We start from the raw sequence: 17076 nt of genomic DNA on the forward strand, positions 1-17076 counted from the left end.
AGAAGCTCTCTCATCCTCCATGTTGTGGCATACCGAGCTAGTTGTGCGCCTCGTACTGGAAATGTGGCAGGGTACTCTATCCCCTCCTCCTGGCAAGTCCGGTCATGTCCAAATTGGCGCCGGAATCGAAATAGGAAGTAAAAGACACAATGTGCCAAGCCGATCAACTGAATCCCGGGCTGGCGGAACATGCTATAGCTCATCGCCGGTAGATTAAGCCAGGGCAACACCAAGCAATACTGGCAACAGATAGACTTCACATCCATTCGCACCACCATCCCTCATCAGGGTCATCGACTAGACGTTGCCGGAAGAAATAACCGCGAACTGAATATGCAGGGCATGAGTCCACAACCTTTAACTTATCCATCAACCATATCTGGAGAGGGATGAAAAATCAGAGATTAAAGAATAGAGAGGTGTACGTGGAGAGAAAAGTAAGAAAAGGGTTTTGAGAGAAAAACCGAGCCTGAGGGCCGAGTGATGTGAGAAACATATGTGAGATAGGGTGGGAAACATTACCTGCAGCAGTAGTGGACTCCCTGAGAATCTAGTTATCTCTCGGCGATGGAAAACATCCAAACCCATCAATGTCTCACCTAGTGTCATGGCGATGCAGCTCTTGCCCTCTTTCAAGCCTTGGGCAACTTTAATCAAACGGACGCTAGACCTTTCGGAGCCTGGGGCAAGCAAGAAATGAGACAGCATGCACAAGCAAAGCGCATGTCGCCGAAAACCCTGCCAGTGATAATTGCTGCGGTCACCGACATCGGAAAACCGACAAATCAAGCTCGAGATGTCCAGTTCTCCGTCGCGGATCAAGGACCGAGTGTCATGCAAAGTGAGCCCACATATCCGTCCTAAGGCTAGGATGTGGCCGATGCGGAATTGAGGCAAGATCTCTTCATCGCGTTCGGACTCCATCAAAGCTTAGAAGTCTTCGAAAGTGGGACACGTTTCTTGTCCGCCAAAGCTAAAAACGTGGGTTACCAGATTCCAACACCTTGCCGCGGCATGGAGGAATGGAAAACACAACGGGGTGCGGCTCAACGTGAATAGTGCATTTATTCCGAAGCCCAGAAATTCAGCTTTTCCGAGCCATCCAAGTTAGCAATCCAATTTGTGAGATTTTGGACAAGAAATGCCTCCATTTGGTGCAAAACTGAGTTAGAATGAGGGAACCACGAAGTTGGAATCTTTATGGAGGATAAGACACTGTTTAGAGGACATGTGGCAAGAATCTGGAGGTCCCCGGGATAACTGGTCGGCCGGCCCCTTTTTCTGGTCGGCCAGCCATGTTTTCTGGTTTACAGACCAAAAAAGTGGTCGTCAGCCTTGTTTGGTAGTCGGCTATGAGGCCGTGAGCAAAAAGGTGGTCTACAGCTATTTCTTATCTCCAGAAGAAAGTCCCTAGCCTCCCTATGTACTCAGAGTGCTGAAGGTCTAAGTTTACCTTTGTTTCGGATGCATTCTGTCGTGTTGTTTGTCCAATATGCATTTGCTTATCGAGTTGTTGCTCATTTGCTTATCAAGTTGTTGCTCTTTGATTATCGAGTTGTTGCAATTTATTTATCGAGTTGTTGCTCGTGGCTTGTCAAGTTATTACAAGTTGTTTATCGAGTTGTCTTTGTTAAGTTGTTTAGTTTGTTACGTTGGTTCACTACCTGACTTGGCAATACGCAAATTTCCATCAATCTCATCTTTGTGAAAAATGATGCGATCCAATGCTTAGAATGTAAAATACAACACTTTTTGAACGAAAAACCGTTTTCATTCCATCATGGTTTCTTTTTACAACAAGGTACAAGTTTTGAAGAAAATAAAACTGCCTAACGCTGTACAATGTGCTACAACTACTAGTAAAAAAAACAAAGCAAAAACATCTACATCGGTGCTATCTGACTCAAGGTCGAGAGGCACTCTTCACCCACGTCGGCTGAGCAGCCTCTGCACCACCGCCGCCGGCACCCCTGTCTAAATTGGAGCCTCCATCCTTGGAATCCTCCTTGGCGTCACCTCCGCCTTCAGACCCAGAACCAGTATCATCGTCTCTGCCCGCAGATGTCTCTGAGTGAGGGTGAGATGACTCCTCCTCCTCACTGGACTCGTCATCTTGTCTGGCAGGTGCTCTGCGTCTCCCTCGGTCGTGAGTCCAGACCCTTCTCCCAGCTGCTCGAGAAGGCCTGGATGGCCCGGGCTGTAGCAGTGTGACCTGAAAAGGGAGTTGGAATACATTAGCTAGAGTATGTATATCAGATGCAGATGCAAGTATGGTGTATGGAATGTGTGCATGCAAATATAGTATGTGAATGTGATGTAGATGTGCTCTACACATGCAGTGAATCAGTGCAGTGAAATGTGTCAGTTTCAGTAAGTCATGAAAAGTTTGATAAATACAAGGAAATTGAAAAGTATCGGAATGCCGGAGGCGTACAGCGGCGTTTCCATCTGCAAGACCATACTCTCGAGTGAGGCCACCACCCTGAGCAAACCCTCAGCATATTCTCTGGGCGGCTGCAGATGCAAGTTCAAGTCATCAGTAAATGAATGAATGTCTAAATGTTTGAATGATAAATGAAAGTTGTGGAGCATAACGGTGGTGAGTCGGGGTCACTGACATATCGATGATCTGGCAATGGAGCCTCCAATGGAATCTGGTAAGGTGTCCCATACTGCCAGCCTGTCAACTCAGTCGAAAGGTCTGGCCACCCGGCCCACTACCTAATGACGGGGATCCCCCTAGTCTTACCTCCCGAAGTGCTGGCTCTGCTAGTCGAAGGAATGTCTGTAGCTCGGGCGCGGCTCGATGACGGCATATCAGCAGCTCTCCTCGTGGGGGTACGGAAACCTGTCAGTTGAGGCTTCAAGTATGTATGGAGGTACGTCGCGTACTCCCCCTCCTCCAAGAAAAAGACTGCATCGACACCATGCATGAGGTCGTCAACCTCTTGGGGAGTGAGACTCTCTGTGGACCGCATGTCCAGTGGAGGCGGCGAAGGGATCTCCTGAGCGGGATTGCCCATCGTCTGGTGCATGAAGCGCTTCCCGAGAAACCAGGCTCTGCCGACTGGTCCCTCAAACCAAGTCCTGTATCGGGAGGCGCCCCATGCCCCAGCGAACTGGAACCGAGAATACCCTGGCATGGCTAGCCAAGACTGCCAGGTGACCTGCGAATAAAAAGTGCTTAAACTGCTCAGTTGTCATAAATATGCAAGATGAATCAAAGTTGAAAGCATGAAGAACTGAGATTTTTGGATTACCTCGGTCACCTGCACAGTGTCAAAGAACTGCCGAAGATATGGTAATGTCTCCCGAGGCCTGGGCCGGCACCGACCATCAAATCTGCGTGAATATGGCACATCTAGTGGTGCCTCCACCTCAAGCTCAAGGGCGAGTGTCGGGAAATAGACGAGAACCCACAGCTGTGAAAGGTAAGACAGTGGCTGTCAGAATACAAAATATACAAAAAATGCAGAATGCTGAGTACGGAATGCAGAGTACAGAATGTAATGTGTGCAATGTGTGCACTGTGCAGTATACAGATAATGAAAAGCAGAAATGTAAACCAAGAGGGCAGAATATACCTCCCAGGCTCTCCAGTAGCAACCTACTATGTTTCCCCGGCCGCACGAGGTCATGCTCATATAGCAATAAAGGGTAGCGAGGCCAGGGCCACCCCAGTCAAAGTGCCAGACCTGTGATAGGTCTACTAGAGCATTGAGAAAATAAAGTCCGGCCATGTTCCCCCTGTCGGAGAACAGTGTGGTCCCGAGAAGGAACATCAAAAATTCTCGGGCATGCTGCTATATGGCCTCAACAGTCTCGGGCATAGTCCTCCTATACTGGTCGGCGAACCAGGTGTACCTGACCCAGCCTGATGATGTCTCGATCAGCGGATGCGCTCTGAGCAGATAAACCCAAGTTGCCTCCCACTCACCTGTATTGGTATCGTATGGAATCGGCCGGCCTGCCACGTCAAGGCCCGTCAGCATAGAAAAGTCATACAGGGTCATCGTCATGTCCCCGGTGGTTGAGAAATGGAAGGAGTTGGTGGTGTCCCACTATCTCTCTACAAGTGCACCCAGAAGGGTCCTGTTCGCCAGATGACGCGATAACCCCATACAAAATGGGCCAAACCCTGCCTCATCAACGATATGTCAAACAACATCTGGGAGCTCCGTGTACCACTCCTTGGCAATGATCGATCCGTATCCCCGTGTGAAACGGGAAGCTACCTTTGTTTAGAATGAGCAGATCTATTTAGTTTTAGAATGAACAGCGTACTATGTTATGAGCTGTGTGTTCAGAATGAACAGTGTACTGTGTTATGAGCTGTGTGTTCAGAATGAACAGTGTACTGTGTGATGAGCTGTGTACCAAATTAACAGAGTGATGTTTTGAGCTATGTGCAAAATGAATAGAATGCTGTGTTGTGAGCTGTGTGCCAAATTAACATAGTGTTGCGTATGAGATGCGTGCCAAATGAACAGAATACTGTGTTGAGAGCTGCGTGCCAAATTAACAAAGTGCTATATTTTGAGTTGTGTGTCCAACGAACAGTGTACTGTGTTATGAGCTGTGTGTTCAGAATGAACAAAGTACTGTGTTATGAGCTATGTGTTCAGAATGAACAGCGTACTGTGTTATGAACTGTGTTCAGAATGAACAGAATACTGTGTTACGAGCTATGTGTTCAGAATGAACAGAATACTGTGTTGAGAGATATGTGCCAAGTGAGCAGATGGTCATGTACGAGCTGCGTGCCAAATGAACAAGATGCTATGCCGTAAGTCGTGTTCAGACTGAGCAAAGCGCTGTGTATGTAAATGTGTTCAGAACAAGGAGATAAAATACATAGCGAAAGCATGAAGTGTGCAAGAAATGCAAAATACATCGCAGAAAATGAAAAAGTGAAGTACACACCTCGTGCGCCTGATGAGATAAGTGGGACTCTGGCTCCCGTAATAATAAGTCTGCGAGCGCTCGCCGCACAAAATCGGTGAAATGATGGAAGGTGCCGGGAGGTAGTATGTGCCCCTGCGGGTGGTACCTCTCCGGGTCGAAGGGTCAAATCCTCGGAGGCAGTGGCATAATGTCAGGCTCGTCATCTACTCATCGAGAGCCTCCGCCGTGTGGAATATCGTCAGCCATCTGAAAAAATGTACAAAAATGAGCAAAAATGAGCGAAATGAGCCAAAATTGCAAAAAGTCAACAAAAGTCAACTCTCAGGAAAGGAAAAAGTCAGCGAAAGTCAAAGCCCGGGAAAAGGTGCAAAACTTCGAAAGAAACATACCTCAAGTGGTGAAAATAGAGAAATAAACTCTGAAAACAAATTCTGATCGGTTCAAAACAAAGAGAATTGAAAGTTTTCACGAATCAACCTCGCGTGGGGCATTGGAAAACGCGTATAAAGTGTGGATCTGAGAATAAAATGGGTCTAGGAAGGAAGAAGAATGTATTTCGGCAGTGGACATATGAGGAAAAGTGTTTTGGATTTGAGTTTTTAAAGATCTCCATGTGAAAAGACCAAGCTGCCCCGAAGTTGTGTAAACTGGTCGGCCAACCAGTTTTTCTGGTCGGCCGACCACTTTGGTGGTCAACAAGTGGTTGGCCACTGTTCTAGGTGGTCGGCAGCCCTACTGATGTGGTCTTCAAGGTCCCATTGTCTTCCCTGTGTGTTTTTGTGATGATTGGAGTTCTCGGTCCTCGAGAAAGTGCGAGAAAAGTACACTTTTCGGCTCAAAATGTCCCCACGGGAACTTCAATTCAAGTCTTCGATTCGTAGCTCATCGTTACTCGTCAAAAGCAGGGAGTATCCTTTTTGAGTACGTTGTGACCCCTCCGAGAGGTAAATCGGAGGTTACAATTGATTTGCTCTTGATAAGGCTTGTATTTCCATATTCGTCATTTTGTTTCAAACTTGCTTTTGAAAATTAGACTGAAAATGCATTGTTATGCACCTCTTTAACTTGCGTTGTCATGCACGTTACTCGCATTGTTATGCACATCTATCTCGCATTGTTATGCACATTTCTCTTGCATTGTCATGCAACCTTTTCACTTGCATTGTTATGCGCGTTCTACCTACATGTGTTTCTACTATATTGTATCTGTCAAAGTTTCTTTTTGTGCAGACGATATTGTAAGTACTGTTCATTCTGAGGAATTCTAGGTAAGACCTTTCCTATCCTTTGAGTTCGTTTTGTTTCATTTTGCTCGGTGTTTACACTTTACCCTTGTTAGAAGCATCAGGACGCACTCTGATGTTTATGCAACTCTTCGGTGCTTGCACTACTTACCCTTCCATCTCTTACATGTGATACGCTGAGAGGTGTTCCTTCCCTCTCTCGCGTGTGATACGCTGAGAGGTGTACCCTTCCCTCTCTTGCGTGTGATACGCTGAGAGGCGTACCTTTCCCTCTCTCGCATGTGATACGCTGAGAGATGTTGGGTTGAGACTCCGGGTACTCTTGGTAGTCGCTTTTAGCCTTCTCCGCGTGAGACGTAGTGAGAATTGTATAATTTTCTTACATCCTTTCTACATGAGATGTAGTTTGGTTCGTGTTTACTTGCTCGTATAGCATTCACTTAAAATGTCACATTTATTTTGCATAATTGCTTCATCACAGCTCTCTTTGCATGATCATAAGTTATGTTCGGCGTTGTGCATGTCATTTGCATCTTGCCCCTGCCTGCAGGCGCATCTCTTTGTTATCTTGCCTGTTTGTCTAAGTCTTCGGCCTTGTCAAAAATGGGTCGTCTCTGGGCTTTGACATTCACTCCCGTCACTTCTTGACTTCCGAGTTCTGTCAAAGAGGGGCAACTGTAGACATCCAATTTTTGACCGACCTTAAGACTCAGACGTCATTGTTTGAGCATTCAAACAATGGGTCGTCTCTGGGCTATATACTTGAGGTGATGAAATGTGACTCAATTCTTGGTCGCCAACCCTCTTGATCATGCATAATAGAGGTTAAGTGTAATACCCCTGTTCTGCATTATGTTAATCGGTCCTTAATATGAGTAGAATTATGTGTATGATATGATTTTGTGTGCCAATTAGGTGAATATATGTGGTTTTGAATTTCTATCTGTTCACCATAGGAATATCTATTTGATTATCTGCCTTGGAAATTAAATTGAAGGCCTTAACGGCCACAGAACCCGGAATTGATTGCGCCACTGTGATTGGCATAATTTTTAGAACCTACGGTGAAATTTAATTGAAAACTGATTTGGATCATATTAAATTGATTTAATTAGTGAATTAGTGCTCCATTATTATATATTATAATAAAATAATAAGAGGAGCCTTATATGACCACTACACACACTCAATTCTTCTTTTCTTGTTCATTGAGCCGAATTACTCCAAGAGAAAGAGAGAGGGTCGGCTAGAGAGGGTGAGAGAAGAAGGATTGCATGTTTTGACTCAAGCTTGGATATTTGAAGTCCAGTTCAAGAATTAACCATAGATTGGGCTTCTAGGTAAGCAATTGATTCTTGAATTCATGACTGTAATGTGTAATCTTGTGTGTTTAAAGTTGATTAATGGTCAAGAACAAGTATTGAAATGAAATTGAGTTGATCATGTTGAATTGAAGGTCAATGTTTGCATGCAAGCATGTAGTTGCTTTGAATTTCCATATTTGAGCACCAAGTGCATGATCTATGTGAGTTTTTAGTTGAGGATCATGTTCTTGACCATCTCTTCGTCATACAAGTTGAGAATGAGAATAATATACCACATGCATGTGCAAATTATAAGGGTGTAAGTGTTGAATCCATGAAATTGTTATACTGGCAATGAGTTTGGTGGAAAATGAGCCATGCATGTGTTTGAGTCATGAAATTGAGCTCCATGTTGATGTGTTTCAGTGTCAGTACCATGTTAGTACAAGTATATGTGAAATTGGAGCCATTGTTTGCAAGGAATGTGGTTGAAATGTCGAAATTGAGCTCAAGAACACAATCTGGAAAACCTAGAATTTTGATGTCTGTTCGAGCGTGGGAAGTGCCGCTCGAGCGGGAAATTCGTGCTCCCAGTATTTTTGCAGACATGGATGTCCACTCGAGCGCGGAAGTTCACGCTCGAGCGGGGAACCATGTAGAGAGGCCTTCCGCTCGAGCGCCAGAATGCACGCTCGAGCGTAAATTCGACATAACCAGCACTTTTGCAGGCCTTAAGGGTCCGCTCGAGCGGGGAAGTCCACGCTCGAGCAGGGACCCTGTTTTCTGAAATTTTGAAAATGCATTCTGTGTTCTGTTTTTCGTTCCTTTTCACTTCTAAGCACTCTTAGGCATACGTTGAGCATTGTAATTGAATTAAAGAGATAAGAATGAAGCCTAAAGAGGAATATGTGAATTAAAGAACGGATTGAATCGGTTGTGACCCATATGTGTTATATGATGTGTAGGGTCAAGCTCCAGGGCAAATCCACAAGCCGATTACTATGAGTAATATCTTAACAAGATATTTGAAATATACTGTTGTCCAATTGTTTACCTCCATGTAAGTTTTGTAAGTTCATTAGTTTGAATAATGGACAACGATTGATAAGAATGATTGGGCCAAAGGCCGATTGACATGAATGATTAGGCCGAAGGCTGAATGACATAAACGATTGGGCCAAAGGCCGATTGACATAAGTGATTAGGCCAAAGGCCGATTGATAAGAATGATTAGGCTGAAGGCCGAATGACGTGAATGATTGGGCCAAAGGCCAATTGATAAGAATGATTGGGCCGAAGGCCGATTGATACAAGTGATTGGGCCAAAGGCCGCTTGCTGTAACTGTTTTAAAGATTGCTTATGTATCTTCCTTATTTGATATTATTCACTGGGCTTTCGCTCACGCTCATTCATGTACATGTAGGTGAGCCAAGGGACATCTAGAACCAGCCTTGGTGAAATAGTGCGAAACAGCCAAAGTTTTGAGGAGTCAACCCAAACGTCTCACGCACGAGACTATCTTCCCTTTTGTCTTTTGTTCATAGTTTTTGTTATGTTGGCGAAGGCATTAGACTACTTTGGTGTATAAGTCTTGGGTTCGACTGACTTAAATCTGTATGATCCTGTATGTACAGTGTTTTGTGCTAGTGCATATTATGATGTGAGTTATTAACATATAAATGTTTGGAATGTTTTGGTGTGCACTTAAGTACAGCTCTATAGACAAAATTTTAAATTTGCTTCCGTTTGGCCCCCATTAACTCTGTTAAAATACATTTGGTTCGGTTTGAGGCCGGAGGTAGTCTCATGATTACTGGCCGGTTGTGTCCTTAACCCACGGGGCCGGGTTCGGGTCATGACAGTGTGGTATCAGAGCATGAGTTAATAACTCACACACTTATCCAAAAGAGCAATAAGCGTCTAGAAAAGATCTAGGATGCATTCATGTGATAAGTCTGAATTTGAAAGCATCAAGTACATGCCTAATGTTTTGATATGAACAACTATGTGTTATAAGTTATGAGTTGCTTGCATCGCAATTATTTTGAGTATGTATGCTCTTTGTTATATGCATACTTTGTGAATCTTTGTATAAAGCATAATGCAAGTTTAATCAGATGGTGAGAACAAGAGGTGATGAACTAGAAAAGTCCTCTACTGCCAGAATGAATAGAATGGAACGGCTGATACAGGAAATGGCAGAAACTTTGAGACAACAACAGGAGTGGCAACAACAGTGGCAGAAACCACATCCGCCACCTCCACCTCCGGCACCTCCTGTGCCAGATAATCAGAATGATGATCGAATCATAGCTCTCACCAAAGAGTTTAAGAAAATGAAACCGTCACAGTTCCATGGTGGATTAAATCCTTTGAAAGCTAAAGCTTGGGTCCTCGGCATCGAAAAACTGTTTGAAGTGTTTCCGTGTTCGGATACACAGAAAGTGCTTCTAGCCACCTTTATGCTAGAGGACGAGGCAAGAAGATGGTGGATGTTAATGCCTGAGAATTACAAAGATGCTGATTGGGCAAAATTTCTGGAAATTTTCTATGACAAGTACTTCCCGCAGTGCGTCCGAGATAGAAAAGTAGCAGAGTTCATGGAACTTAAGCAAGATAGTATGATTGTAGCTAAGTATGAGGCCAAATTTATTGAATTGGCCAGGTTTGCACCGCATGTGATTGACACGGACTATAAGAAGGCGAGACATTTTGAAGGTGGGCTTCGGAGTGACATCCTAGAGAGAGTGAATGTCTTGAAGCTAGAAACCTACATTGGGGTGCTGGACAGAGCTATCATATCAGAAGCTAATATAGCTAGACAAACTAAACCGACAACTGACTGGAAGGGTAGTAAAAGGAAGGGCTTCTTTTCAAAGAAGAAGTTTTCAAAGAAGCAAAATACGGGCTCCTCGAATACTTCTAATTCTTCCCGAGATACAACCCCGTTGTGTACTATTTGTGATAATAGGCATCGTGGGGTTTGTTGCTGTGTGTCAGGAGCTTGTTGTAATTATGGTAAACAGGGGCATATGGCCAGAGATTGCAAACAGAACCGTGGAAAATTCGCTGCTAGTTCAACAGCATCAGTCCCAAAGCCAGGAAATACTACAGGATGTACTCCTACCGGAGATACCGTGAGACAAGGGAGGGTTTTTATGCTTGTTCCGGGCGATACCCGGAATGCCAATGCAATTGTCTCAGGTACTATTTCTATATGTAATCAGAATGCTTTTGTGTTAATTAATTCCGGATCCACACACTCTTTTGTGACATATGCATTCGCATCTAGATTGAATAGACCCTTAGAATTATTGCCATACCTGCTATGTGTGTCTGCTCCATCTGGGGAATCTGTATTGTGTGAATCTATATACCAGTTTTGTGAAATGCGTGTTGACGAAGCTATCCTATATGTAGATTTGTTGCCCTTGAACTTTAGGCATTTTGATGTAATTTTGGGCATGGATTGGTTGACCAAGTATTGTGCCACCATTGATTGCGTGACTAAACGGGTTGTGTTTAAACCGCCAGAACATAAGGAAATTGTGTTTGTGGGTAATGGGGTAGTGCTTCCACCGTATTTGATATCTGCAATGAAAGCATGTAAACTGATCAGGAAAGGGTGCCAAGGTTATCTGTGTTATGTGTTGTCCGAACAATCTGTAAATGTTGAATTGAATGATATCCCTATTGTTAGAGAATTTCCAGATGTGTTTCCAAATGAATTACCAGGGGAATTGGTAGACAGGGAGATAGAGTTTACTATTGAAACTGTGCCAGGCACCTAGCCCATTTCTAAAACTCCCTACAGAATGGCTACTGCCGAAATGAAAGAATTGAAAGAACAGTTGCAAGACCTGCTTGACAAGGGGTTTATCGGACCTAGCACTTCACCTTGTGGTGCACCAATGTTGTTTGTGAAAAAGAATGATGGAACTTTGCGTTTGTGCATCAATTACTGGGAATTGAATAATGAAACGATAAAGAACAAATACCCCCTACCCCGTATTGATGATCTATTTGATCAGTTGCAGGGATCACAGGTGTTTCCTAAGATTGATTTGAGATCTGGGTATCATCATGTAAGGACCCCAAAATGCATATAAGAAATCATTGGTATTTAACTATGAGATGAGGTATTTTAATTTAATTATATCTTTTGGAATTGAAGCATTATCTATTGAGTTACGGATTTAAAATTGAAATTACCGACCTATATGGGTACAGAAATCAAAATTGAGTACTTGGATATGTTAATGGGAATTTTTGGAACTATTTGGGACAATTAATTGGAAATCTAATTTGTCTGATTCGTTAATGCACGTTTGGGTAGTTAACTTTATATTGCAAATTGAAGGCATTAGAGGCTTCAGAAACCAAAACAGGGGACATATTTATGATCCTCATAATTTTTAGAGTTATCTGGGAAGGTTAATTGAAATTTGATTTCGTACGAATCGTAAGGCCACGTTTGGCTCTCTCTATTGTGTTATGTTGGTGTGTATGTGTATACTTATTATGGGTGCCTTATGAGTGGATGGACTCATTTCTTAGAATAAAAAAAATAAATATCTAGAGGAAAGGGGGGAGCCACGTGAGAGAGGGAGAGATAGAGAACTCAAGGAGAAGAAGGAAGGAAGAGCTTGAGAATGAAGAGGAAAGATGGGAAAATTGATGGAATTACTTCAAGAGATTGGCTCTAGGTATGTGAAATCAACTTAACCCCTTAAGATTGATCTATTACTAGTTTAAATTCATGATCTCAAATGAAGAGAAACCACCTAATTGAGTTTTGGTTGATAGATATAAGTTTAGATGAACTCTTTTCATGAATTGAACCTTGATTCCTTAAGAGTTGGGTAATTGAAGAATTAAAGTCATTATATTTGTTTATTTTGAGGTTATGATGTTTGATGGAGAATAATAATGTGAAATTGGTCATGTATTAAAGGGTTTTGGGCTTTGATTTACATGTAATTAAGGTTTGATTTTGAAAATGAGAAGTCCCAAATTTTCTGCCATTTTCGGACAGCAATCTGCCCAGAGCCGCACGTGCGGCCCTGTTTCCCGCACGTGCGGGAGACAGCTTTGTCTAGCCATCTTTGAATGAGCATATCGTTTGCCTCGGGGCTCCGTTTTGAGTGATTCGTAAGCCTAAAATGAAGCCCCGGAAGTCTAGTTTCCAATGGAAGTGGTCTCACTCCCAAATTCTAAATACAAAAATAGTTATGCCCAAATTAGTGACGACTGTTCACTTTCTGTCAACTAATTTTATACCATTTCTTCACCTAAACCATTTTCCATTGATTTCTCCTGTTTCTGTGACATGGAGTATAACTTATTGAGAAATAATGAGCTTGGTACCACCATGGCTAATTAAGTAAATGATCGAGTATAATCTCATATTATGTGTTGTGCACTGTACTTGTAGGTCGAGACGAGAACATCGTCCTATTACCACCGGGAACTGATCACTGTGAGTAGTAGTTCTGCAATCGTACGTTTACTTACCATAAATAATTCTTATTGTTAACGCATTGTTCTTTGTAAGCATTTATGTTGTTTAGGGATCGATGAGAACATTGAAAGATTATGTGCACTTCGGTATGACGCTGAAACTACTCTACATTCTGATTATGGTTAATGGTTATCCTTAATGTATAATAACCTGTAAATTACCTATAACTCCGCACAAGAATTATTAATATTATGCAACTGGTTGGCAAAGAGGGATTATGAATATAAATCCCGCTTAATGGGAACATGACATTTTGAACGTCCTATCCTGGACTCCTACAGCCTTATTTAGTTCGATACATGTTTTATGACATAGACATCTGCCTAAAATGGATTAACGAAATGAAAATCGAACAGAACCATGGGTTTCCTTATATGTCAAAGAATTGAATATCAATAACATTGTTATATGACTCACGTTATGGTGCGACTTGTTCTATCCCCACGAATTGTACTGTAACGACACATGTGTTTCTGTAAATAATTATTATTAATACTTTGTTATATGTAAGATGACTATGGCTACATGTAATGAATCATAAAGGGAAATTTATGTGCACCATTGTGAACGATATTTGTATGAACCTGGCATTATTATGTTATGTTTATTCACTTCGTTTATGCTATGACATAATATGAATCATTCAGTCTTCAAGAACTATTGATTCCTAGTACGAAACTAAGTGCTGCAATGCGAACCACCTCTTGAGTCCATACCTACAAGAGCTGGGCTTAAAGCCAATTTGGTCCCTTTATGGGTCACCCGGTTATGTGAAATTACGAAAGATATGAAAGGAATAACTTGTGAACTTATGAAAGATATAATTTGTGAAGATATGAAAGGAATAACTTGTGAACTTATGAAAGATATAAATTGTGAAGATATGAAAGGTATAATTTGTGAACTTATGAGGCCGAGGGCCACTTTGTGAATTTGTGAACTTATGAGGCCGAGGGCCACTTTGTGAATTTGTGAACTTATGAGGCCGAGGGCCAACTTGTGAATTCTGAAATTATGAGGCCGAGGGCCAACTTGTGAAGCATGAATCTGTAACTTGTGAAACTATGAATCACAAAGGCCGAGGGCCAATTTGTGAAGTTATGCATCTAAGTTAAGCCAAGGGCTAATTTGTGAATGTGTGAACCCATCAGGCCAAGGGCCAACCTATGAAGTTATGAACCGACAAGACTGTCCTGAAATGTGTACAGAATCAGACTAACCACAGGATTTTTGCATTTACTTATCTAATTAGAGAAATGTGTACGTTGTAAGTAAATTAAGTTAATCTTTAAATTGTTTATGTACTGTTGTTCACTGAGCTTGACTCACTTTGTCTTATGTCTGTTTCTGTAGGCACTCCACCCGGACGTCAGTTTTAACCCATGGCATCCGTGCCTCTTTTGTCAACCTCAGAGTATCCAGGCACTTAAGTGAAGGCTGCCCTTTTTGCTAAACTTTTGATTTTACACTCTGATTGTTTGCTTAAGGTTGATGTATATATAATTCCTTTGCCTATCCATGTTGTTTTACGCCCAATTCTAAGGGCTGGGTCTGTATATATATATGTACATAGCTAACTCTCTGGTGCACGTCACTGTATGTTTATTTGCCTTATGTTCTGTCTGTGATCCTGGCATGATAGTGGTCGCTCAATGGATGCAGTTCTTTTATTTATGTTAATTTATATTGGTAAATGCTTCCGTTCAGGCCCCATATGATATGTATACCAGGTTATGCGTCCGTTTCTGTGTAGGTCATGCCCAAACTTTTAGGGGCAAGTTTAGGGCGTGACACATCAGCTGAAGGTTAAGGCAGGGGATGTTGAGAAAACAGTGTTTAGAACAAGGTATGGTCATTTTGAGTTTCTTGTTATGCCATTTGGAGTGACTAATGCTCCGGCAGCGTTTATGGACTTAATGAACAGAATTTTTAAAACCTACCTTGACGAATTTGTTGTGGTTTTTATTGATGACATTTTGATATATTCTAGAGATAGACTTGAACATGAACATCATTTGAGACCTGTCCTGCAAATACTTAGGGAAAGGATATTATTTGCTAAACTTAAGAAATATAAGTTTTGGTTGGATGAAGTTGTCTTCTCAGGGCAAATGATTAACAAGGAAGGAATCTCAGTAGACCCACAGAAAGTTGAGGCGATTGTGAATTGGCCTACATCGACTAATGTGACAGAAGTTCGTAGTTTCATGGGCTTAGCTGGGTATTACAGGAGGTTTGTGAATGATTTTTCAAAAGTAGCTGTACCTCTTACTCAGTTGACACGCAAAGGGCAACCATTTGAATGGAATGACGAAAGAGAAGCTGCCTTTCATGAATTGAAAACGAGATTGACCACTGCATCAGTGTTAACATTACCGTCAGGTACGAAAAATTTTGTAATTTTCAGTGATGCTTCTTATAAAGGCTTGGGTTGTGTGTTATTGCAGAACGGAAAGGTTATTGCTTACGCCTCCCGAAAGTTGAGGCCACACGAGAAGAATTATCCAACACATGACCTAGAATTGGCCACAGTTGTTTTTGCTTTAAAAATCTGGCGGCATTATCTATATGGGGCAAAGTGCGAAGTCTACACGGATCACAAAAGCCTGAAATACTTCTTCACACAGAAAGAGTTGAATATGCGACAGAGGAGATGGCTTGAACTGATAAAAGACTATGATCTTGAGATTCAGTATCACCCCGGGAAAGCTAATACAGTTGCTGATGCCTTGAGCAGAAAATCAATGGGCAGTATGGCTTGTTTACTTACTGAACAGAAAGAGATCTTGCAAGATTTTGAGAAGTCTGAAATTGAAGTGGTGATGTGTGAACAGGGCGGCATAATAGCCGCTATTACAGCCGAGCTGGCAATCATTGATGAAATCAAACAGAAACAGAAGGAGGATGAATCCCTCAAGGAGGTAACTGATGAATTTGAGACAAGTCCGAAAGCAGAGTTTCGCATTGAGAATGGAGTGTTGAGATTTCGGAACAGAATGTGTGTCCCAGATATTCCGGAACTAAAGTAGAGGGTTTTAGATGAAGCCCACAGATCCGTATTTGCTATGCCTCCGGGTAACAATAAAATATATCGGGATTTGAAACAAACCTATTGGTGGCCTAAAATGAAGAAAGAGATTGCAGAATATGTGTCCAAGTGTCTTCAGTGTCAGCAAGTCAAGGCTGAACATCAGAAACCAGGCGGTCTACTTCAACCTCTCCTTATTTCGGAATGGAAGTGGGAACATGTGACTATGGATTTCGTTGTTGGCCTACCTCGGACTTCTCGAGGTATGGATTCTATTTGGGTTGTAGTTGATAGACTGACTAAATCTGCACACTTTCTGCCATTTAGAACTACGTTTAATGCTTATAGATTGGCTACTATTTATGTTGATGAGATTGTCCGTTTACACGGAGTTCCGGTGTCTATCGTGTCAGATAGAGGTCCGAAATTTGTATCTATATTGTGGAAAAGTTTGCAGGAAGCTATGGGAATAGAACTAAGGTTCAGTACTGCATTCCACCCACAGACAGATGGGCAGTCAGAACGAACGATACAGACTTTGGAAGATATGCTTCGGAAGTGTGCTTTGGATTTTCAGGGGAGTTGGGAAGACTATTTGCCACTTACAGAACTCTCTTATAATAACAGCTTCCACTCCAGCATCGGTATGGCACCATACGAGGTTTTGTATGGTAGAAGGTGTAGATCACCTATTTGTTGGACAGAGGTCGGGGATAGAGCTTTGTTTGGGCTTGAAATTGTGCAAGATACTTCTGAGAAAATCAAAACTATCCGACAAAGGCTCAAAACGGCTCAGGACCGACAAAAGAATTATGCAGATGTTCGGAGAAGACCTCTTGAGTATGAGGTTGTTGACCATGTGTTTATCCGTGTATCTCCGATGAAAGGCCAAGTCAGATTTGGAAAGAAGGGCAAATTGTCGCCCCGTTACATTGGGCCGTTTTAGATTCTGGAAAGGCTTGGTCCAGTTGCCTATAGAGTTGCTTTACCACCGGGATTCGAGCAAATCCATAACGTGTTTCATGTGTCGATGTTGAGGGGTTACCTCCGAGACCCGTTCCATGTGATTGATT

Source organism: Camellia sinensis, chromosome 13 (assembly GCF_055761805.1).
Source record: "Camellia sinensis isolate YWXY chromosome 13, ASM5576180v1, whole genome shotgun sequence".
In the NCBI taxonomy this organism is placed as follows: domain Eukaryota; kingdom Viridiplantae; phylum Streptophyta; class Magnoliopsida; order Ericales; family Theaceae; genus Camellia; species Camellia sinensis.